Here is an 8,036-nt window from a genome sequence, read left to right on the forward strand (position 1 = left end):
GTAATAGCTTCTATTGACATGTTTAGAGTCCTGCATAGGGTTGGGTACCTATGGGTACTTTGCAGGTATTTTGCATGGTTATAGGTGCAGGTTGGTGGCCCTGCAGGTCTCAAGTTGGGTGGTATGTCTCAACATAACAGATTTTTGTCCTCCTGTATTTAAATTTTTCTTTTACTTTTTTTCCCAATTTCTGATGGCATTACTTCTGGTTTGTAATAATGCCACTTTTGGTTTTGTGGTGGCCAACGGCCAGTGGGTTGGGTTTTGGATAAAGCAGTTGTGGGTCTGACTAGTTAATGGGTCCAAGAAGGTAGAGATATGTGTTGCAGGTCAAGACGTTGGGTGCAGGTTTCAGAAACTGGACCCATGTGGTACTCATCAGCCTTGTTACAATTATCTATTCTACTATTTACGAATCTACTGCCTGACTCAAGATGGATTTTAGACATGCAACAACCATCTAGTATGTCATGTCCAATGGGCAGAGCAAAAGATAACCAGAAATTGGAAATTTATTACCCCGTCTTAGATTTCAATCTCCTTTCTATGTCCCAATGTTTTTGCTTTAATGAATATTCCTTCCCCCCAGGACCAAGTGATTGATGGAAACGTTCTGCTTGGGTCAAGTATGGGAACAAGTAACCAAGCTTACAAACAAATTCTGGAAAGGTACGTCATACTCTGCTCTTATTTCCCCAATATAAACAGGCATTGGTAGATTTGGGTAGAAGCCTACTATATAGGGACAGAGGGAGAAAGAAAGCATTGTAAGGAATAGTGCCTGCTATGCTTTTATTTCCCATACAGAAGTAGGGTACAGTGGCTCTAGATATTATTAATAAAGTAATCTCTCACGATTTCCCTTTATGCTGCTGCAAATCACCATGGGTCATATTGACGAGACTCAATTTTATGTCTTAAAACAGCATTCGTTTTTTCCCATTGAACATGTGAAGAGTTATTACAGCTTATCTTGCCTAGACACATATCTAGAGACAACAGTAGGGCTCTGCTACTGTTTTGATAGTGGATCTGAATGATCATTTACTTCAATGAAATCCCTACCTCTTCTCGGATGACACAGTTAACAATGAAAGCAGGGATATCCATAAATCCTGCACTCCGGGGCATTGTGTAATTCAGTTTGATACACGAGATTTAGGTTATGAGTTGGACTGTCATACAGTTCTCAGACATGGGGCTCTTAAATTTTCTAGCATGAAAGATCCCAGGAACTGATTAAAGGGAGATTAACAGGAATTACAGAAGTGAAAGGGTGAAAGTGATGGACATGTGCTTTTTTCTCCTGCCTCAGTATTACTGTGTGATAAAGATCACATAAAACAACAGTAAAGTGTGACTTGTGCTGTGATAACAGACTTGAATGTGAATGTTTGTTGTCACACAGTTTTTGCCAGGTGGTTATAAAGCAGGGATCCCCAAACTTTTTTATTTCTGAGCCATGCTCAGATGTAAAATGCGTTGATGAGCCACACAAGCATGAAAAAAGTTCTCTGCTGGCTGTTATTGGCTATTTGGTAGCCCTTTGTGGACTGCTGGAGGCTTCCAATGGCCTCAAACTAGGTGCTCATTTTTTACTCTGGCTTGGAGACAAGTTTTGGAAGCCCAGAGAAGCCAGCAGCCCACATGGGGCTACGGGAAAGCCAATCACAGTGCTTATTTGGCATCCCAAAAGAATTTACTTTATGCTTGTGTGGCTCACCAACACTTTTTATATCTGAGTGTGGCTCACAAGTAAAAAGGGTGGGGATCCCTGTACTGAGGTATAATACAGACTCAACCAACAACAGTGCTCTTCACTGGGCACTAGATATTAGGGAAGAGAGGCCGGCTTGGAGTAAAATGGTGATGTAGAGTTGAGGCAGAACTTGCAACAAATATGGGGCACGAGCAGGCCCAACATAGACGGAAGTGGAAATGGATTTCTTGAAAAAAGAACAAGAGATAGAAAGACAGCTATATGTTTGTTCAAAGTGTGCAACCTGAACCTCTTTTATAAGGAAGAAAAATACAACAAATCTTGATCTTGCATTGCTTTCCCTTTATTTGTAGCTGCCATATTGCAGCTATTATTGGTGGGAGTTAATTTTCTCAGTAACGATGAGCACTTAATTTCCATGTTCATCGTTAGAGCTGTTTCAAGATGCTCATGTGTGCAGTAAGTGCAGCTGCAACTTTGCATGCTTCAGACTGGTGACCGTAGGGACACCCTTGTCCTCAATTATGGCTAAAGACTTGGTGTCATTTGGAAAACCCTGTTAGAACAACAATCAGAACAAACTGTTAGCACATTACAGCTAAAGAGACTATTATGGTCAAGAGTCAAGCTTACAGGATCTCCCAGGAGTCCCTTGTTTGTAGAGAGGCTATTAATGTAGGACAAATGTGGCATAAAAGGTCACGGGAGATAAGTTGCTATTCTGAGACCCTGTATAAGGAATAAGATGTGTATTTATAAAGTACCATCATATTCCAGCATATACAGCAGAAAATATCTTTGGCTAAAGATATCAATGGATTGATCTACATGCATGCAATGGAACCCAAATAAATTAGATTAAGGTACATTTCCTTGAAGCTAATCCTATTGCTAGTGGGTTGTTTGGGCTGGCTGAGTCATTTACAGATTTTTACTTTGGGTATATACAGTATGGGGCTTGTATCAGTCAGGGAAAGGCATGCTTAGCAGCTTGATAGAGCACTAGCAATAGAACAATCTGCAGCCTCAAAGACACATAACATAAAAGCTAAGGAATTATTTTGTACAGAAACACTCTGTGTGTATACAGGGTTAATTATGCCCAACAGACAGTTTATATCATACTCCCCTCTATCCTGTAATAACTGCATAGCTTTCCAGATGGAGCCCATGGCATGCTGCCATGTTGCTATTGTACAAGAAGGTGCCAAATCCCAGATCTCTTGCCATTCTCAAGTCCTTCAGAATAAAAGTACCGATAACAGTGTTCCTTTAAAAAGGGATTCTTGACATAAAGGCTGGGGCCCAAAATGGGTCTTCATCATAGGTAGAGATTAAGGCAGCTTAGTCACTATAGAGAGACACTGATTGCTATATATTTATATAGAAGTACCCCAATGGAGAGCCTTCTATTGGTAGCCTCCCCAAATATAAATGTCATCCTGCTCTACTGGCCCCCATGCAGTTTATTGCGGGTCCCCATGATCCCCTACAGAGACATTTCTTCCAACAACAGATAAATGAAATTAATCCATCATAAACCAATTCTTTGGTCACAATGCTGATCCCCAATAATCTGTGAAAATTTGCAAAACTCATTGAAGTCAATGGGTGTTTTTTCATGGCAACTTTTTACAAGCAAAATACATTGGAGTCAATGGGAATTTTCATTGCAATCACCAAATTGAACCTTAACTTAAGCTTTTAAGTGTAGTTTGGCTGAAACAGGTGAGTTAGGTGATTTGTCAAGAGATCAACAAGGAAGTTGTGAACCTTCCCTCTGGTTCAACTGGTAGGCTTGCTGAGTAAACGAATGTTGATTTTTATGGACATAAGTCCATCTAAGCCTTATTTACTGTGTTAATATGTATGTTCCTATGTAAGTTTGCACTAAAACCATAGCATTTATATAAGATTTAGATTTGATCTCAATCAAATAAAAACTATTATGGTAAGTGGTTCCCAAACTGTTGGGCTGCCCCCCTTGCATAAAGGTTAGGGGGCTCATCCAGTTATGGTGTGATATAGGGAAAATGTCCAACTGCTCTTCCGATAGTCATGGAAGCTTAGCAAGAAGGTCAAATAGTTGGATTTGGGGGTGAACACTTATATTCTGTACTGTATATTGTTGAAACTATGGCAGAAGGGTTGATGCAACAATGAAAACTGAAATTATGGACTAGGAAACACAAGCAACTGAAGATTAATGGCAAAGTACAGCCATTTACAAAATGTTTCACTTACCTTGGTTGTATTGTGCGAATAGATGGTGACACTGAATACAACCTCAGAAGACTCAGCAAAGCCAGAAACATCATGAGAGCTTGGAATTTTGCAAGTCCACCCACTACAGAATTAACACCAATCTAAGCCTGTACCAAAGTTGTATCTTGTCAACACTGCTTTATGGCTCAGCGTTCAAGCACATGACAGAAAGTGACCTAGCCAAACTGCCAGCCTGCCATACCACAAGTCTGAGGAGGACTCTGAACATCTTCTGGCCACAGAAAGATTTCAAACTATGACATTGCTGTTTACTGGACACCAGATGGGAAGCATGGAATGACATGGTGAGATACAGTTGTGGGCACAGTCACTGTATTAGGCCTTCATGGCCCATAAACCATAACATGGCATATTTATCTGGCAAGACAATCTAGAGTTCAGGGATATGATTTTCTAGTAATTTTTTTAAGCAATTAACACAAGATATTGATGCCATTTCAAGTTCATAAGAGTTGCCCCACAGAAAGTCCATGTGTTGCCAAGTCACAGACTACAGTCCTTGATGTTATTGTTCCTTCAGGTTGCACAGATCCAGTGGGGCCGAGGGTCCCATAAGAGCCCATAAGAGTTCAGAGAGCATTAATGGGAGGAATGTTGGCCTTTCTCCAGTAGAAGAATATGATTCATTTTCCTTAGGGTTTAAAATTCGAATTTAGACCCATTGTGCCAGTTGCTTCCTTAGTGAAATGTGTTGCTACTTTAAACCTGGTCAATGTCACCTTTTAAATGAAAGGCTGACTTATATCCCTGATCTCCGCGCCATACATTTCACTCACTTAATAGGCATAATTAGCACATTGGAGCTAGAAGCCTGGAATTATAGGCACCACTGTGCTTTATAACAGCTACACATATAGATTTAAAAATAAAAAAAGAGTAAAAAAAAACCTCTATATATTTGAAAGTGTGAAATCCTTTATTTGGAGAGCCAAATATCTTGCTATTGATCTGCTTATGCTTCTGTCAAAGGAAACACTTTCTCTTTATTTGCATCCGTCATATTGCATTTCATTGGTGGAAGTGGATTTACTTAGCACTGAAAATGTGCAGGGCAGTTCATGTTCATCATCAGAGCTGTCCCAGAATGACTGGTGCCCATAGGGATATCCGTGTCCTCGGTTATGGCTTCAGACCTGGCGTCTTTTGGAAAACCCCATCAGAACAAACTATTAGCACACTACAGATACAGAGCCAATTATGGTCAAGAGTCAAGCTGTAGGAGCTCCCAGGGGTCCCTTGTTTGTAGAGAGGCTATTAATGTAGGACAGACGTGGCATAAAAGGTCATGGGGGAGAAGTTGCTGTTCTGGGACCCTGTATAAGGCATAGATTATGTAGCAGGTACAGTTCCTTGAAGCTATGCCTATTGCTAGTGGGTTGTTTGGCCTGTTGAGTCCTTTATTAATACTTACTTTGGGTCCATTTTTGGGGCTTTGGGGCTATGTACTATAAACTACTGTCAGTCCTGTAATAACTGTATTGTGTTCCGTGTTATGTTGCTGGCAAATGTCAGGGATGCAACTCTTTTTGCAATACATTGGAGTCTATGGGAATTTTCAGCTGCAGGTGTCAAATGACAGGGGCTTATTGCACCTAGCACTGACATTTTAAGCAATAAATACATGTCATGCAAGAGGCAGTTTCAGTTTCCATTCAAAGTGATCATTTTGTCCCCCTCCCTAGGCCCGGATTTGTGGAAAGGCCACAAAGACCCGGGCCTAGGGCAGCTTATTTTTCCTCAATGGCACATCAGGGGCGAGTGTCTTTAGACCCTCCTTCACTGCAAGTCTAGGAAGGGTCCCTTTATCCTGAATGGCACATCCAGGGCAAGTGTCTTCTACCCTCCTTAGCTGCAAGGCTAGGGAGGGTCCCTTTATTCCCAAGGGCACATTAGGGGAAAATGTCTTTAGACCCTACTTCACAGCAAGGCTAGTGAAGGTCCCTTTATCCCCAGCTAGAAGGTACATCAGGGGCATATGTCTTCAGACCCTCCTTTACCACAGGGCTAGGCGGGGTCACTTTATCCCCAATGGCACATCATGGAGTACACAATTTAGAGTTGTTATGGAGGAAGGAAGCAGAAGGCAACACATCCTTCCCTCTGGGCATTTCTGATTTCCAGAGCAAAACCCATAACATTTATGGTGAGAAAGTCTGAATTTGTCTTAAGCTGAACTTCATATGTTGTGAACCAGAATATTTGGCTTCAATTATAAAAACTTCATATTTGTATTAAATCGTCCTCTTCCTTCATCCTTTTAAGTGCCCTGTGTTTGTGCCAGGTCTACTTGCTCATAGCAACCAAGCTGATCTTGACTTGCCTGCTGGTTGCTGCAGTGCCCAGCAGAGCTTGGCGATTTTGGTTTTTGGTTCCATGGCTTCACACGAAAAGTGCGAGGGGCCAAAATCTGAGGGAAGAAATTACAATCAGTGATGGATTAAGAAAACTTTCCCCATGTGCTGTAATGTAATCCTTTTCTACATCTCATCCTCCTCTCTTTGGTATAATCCCATGTAATGAGCCATTATTAGTATTATGCACTTCCTGCAATATCACAGACCCAGAGCACAATGTTAGAAAGACAACTTGGTATTATTACAATTTCCCTTCAAATCTAGAGAATCTCACTGTTCTTTGCTTTGGACTTCAGGGGGAACCAGTCCTCAATGGTCATATCCTTGGCAGCCATTATGTTCAACAGGGGCACAGAGACACTTCCCAGAATTTAATTGTTCTCATTTCGTACCTGTGAAAATAACGATTGTAAGTGGCCCAGAAAGGAAGGTGACAGAGAAACACAGAACCAGTACACTAGATACAAAGGCAGCCCCCAATCTAGAGCTATACTCACCTTCAACTTCATTTTGTCCCCAAATGGGTTCTTTATTAGCAACTGGATCCTCTTCTTCCATTATGGCTCTCTGTTAGTCTTTTTACCCTGGGAACAGAACAGAGATTCTAAATGAGAGCTGGATCTAAAGAGATACACCTGCCTGCTCATTATTATTGGTGCTGTAATCTTGTGTATTCTTGTATATAACAGTCCAACCAGCTCTGAGATTGGCACTGGGATATATGTCCCTGCTTCACTCTTTATATGGTGCAGAAAGTGCTAAGTCCTAATTAATGCCCCCCTGCCCTACCAATTCATGATCTGAAGCAAAAACACTTGAGACCATGACATTTTGTTATTGGACACAGTAATGTCTGTACTTACCTCACTCTTCTTTACTGTATCTCCAACCTGCACTTTTGCCAATGAATTCAATTTGCCTTTCTTCGGCTGTTAGAGAAGAACAAATGTGATTAATAAAGTGTATAATACAGGGAATGGAACTCAAGAATGAAAGAATATATAAGAGGCTGTACACCTATTATGTGCCAAAGAACAAAACATCACTTTAGGTGGCCATACACGTAGCAATAAAGATCGTTCAGGGCTGAATCATATGGAGTTGGAAACAATAGAAATTCTACCTCCACCTGCTGATTCAGCCCTGAATGTAGATTTTGCCCTGGCGCTTTCCATGGAGCCTGATAAAAATCTTTTAACCTGGCTGATCGACGAGCCGACTGATATCCTCAGCCTTTTGCGATATCGGTCGCCTCTTTGAGCCGCCATACACACACCAAATATTGTATGAAACAAGGTTTTATATGATAATATCAGTGCATGTGTGGCAAGCTTTACCTGTATCAGTGGCAAACCCCTGGCTTTTTTGATTACGGTGTAGAGTACAGCTGATAATAGCTCCTCACTATTGGTAGACTGAATTTGAAACTGATATATTTATGTTAATGCTGAATTGGCTGCATCATTTTATAGCAAAAACCTGCAGAGAGTGCAGAGAACGCAGTTGCACTCTCTGCAGGTTAAGCCATGCAAGTACAGTTACAAACAGATCATTAAGAGTTGTAGAGGTCTTGTTCATTTCTCTTCCTCTGTTTTTCAGCGTCTTTATAAGAAAAAAGCTAAATGATTTGGGGGTGTTTGTGTTTGATGCAGTGTGGCCCCTATAAAATAAATATG

At 41.1% G+C, this 8,036-nt stretch overlaps 1 long non-coding RNA gene across 1 annotated transcript; it reads right to left on the reverse strand.

Moving 5' to 3' along the window:
* Positions 1-2,850: 2,850 nt before the first annotated feature.
* On the reverse strand, positions 2,851-7,403 carry LOC116410465. Its single transcript, XR_004222431.1, has 4 exons — positions 7,224-7,403; positions 6,858-6,944; positions 6,635-6,752; positions 2,851-6,413 (listed from the first exon to the last, which is right to left on the reverse strand). It is a non-coding gene; the product is annotated as an uncharacterized LOC116410465 (long non-coding RNA).
* Between the last annotated feature and the right edge of the window lie 633 nt (positions 7,404-8,036).

This window comes from Xenopus tropicalis, chromosome 4, assembly GCF_000004195.4.
Source record: "Xenopus tropicalis strain Nigerian chromosome 4, UCB_Xtro_10.0, whole genome shotgun sequence".
Classification (NCBI taxonomy): Eukaryota; Metazoa; Chordata; class Amphibia; order Anura; family Pipidae; genus Xenopus; species Xenopus tropicalis.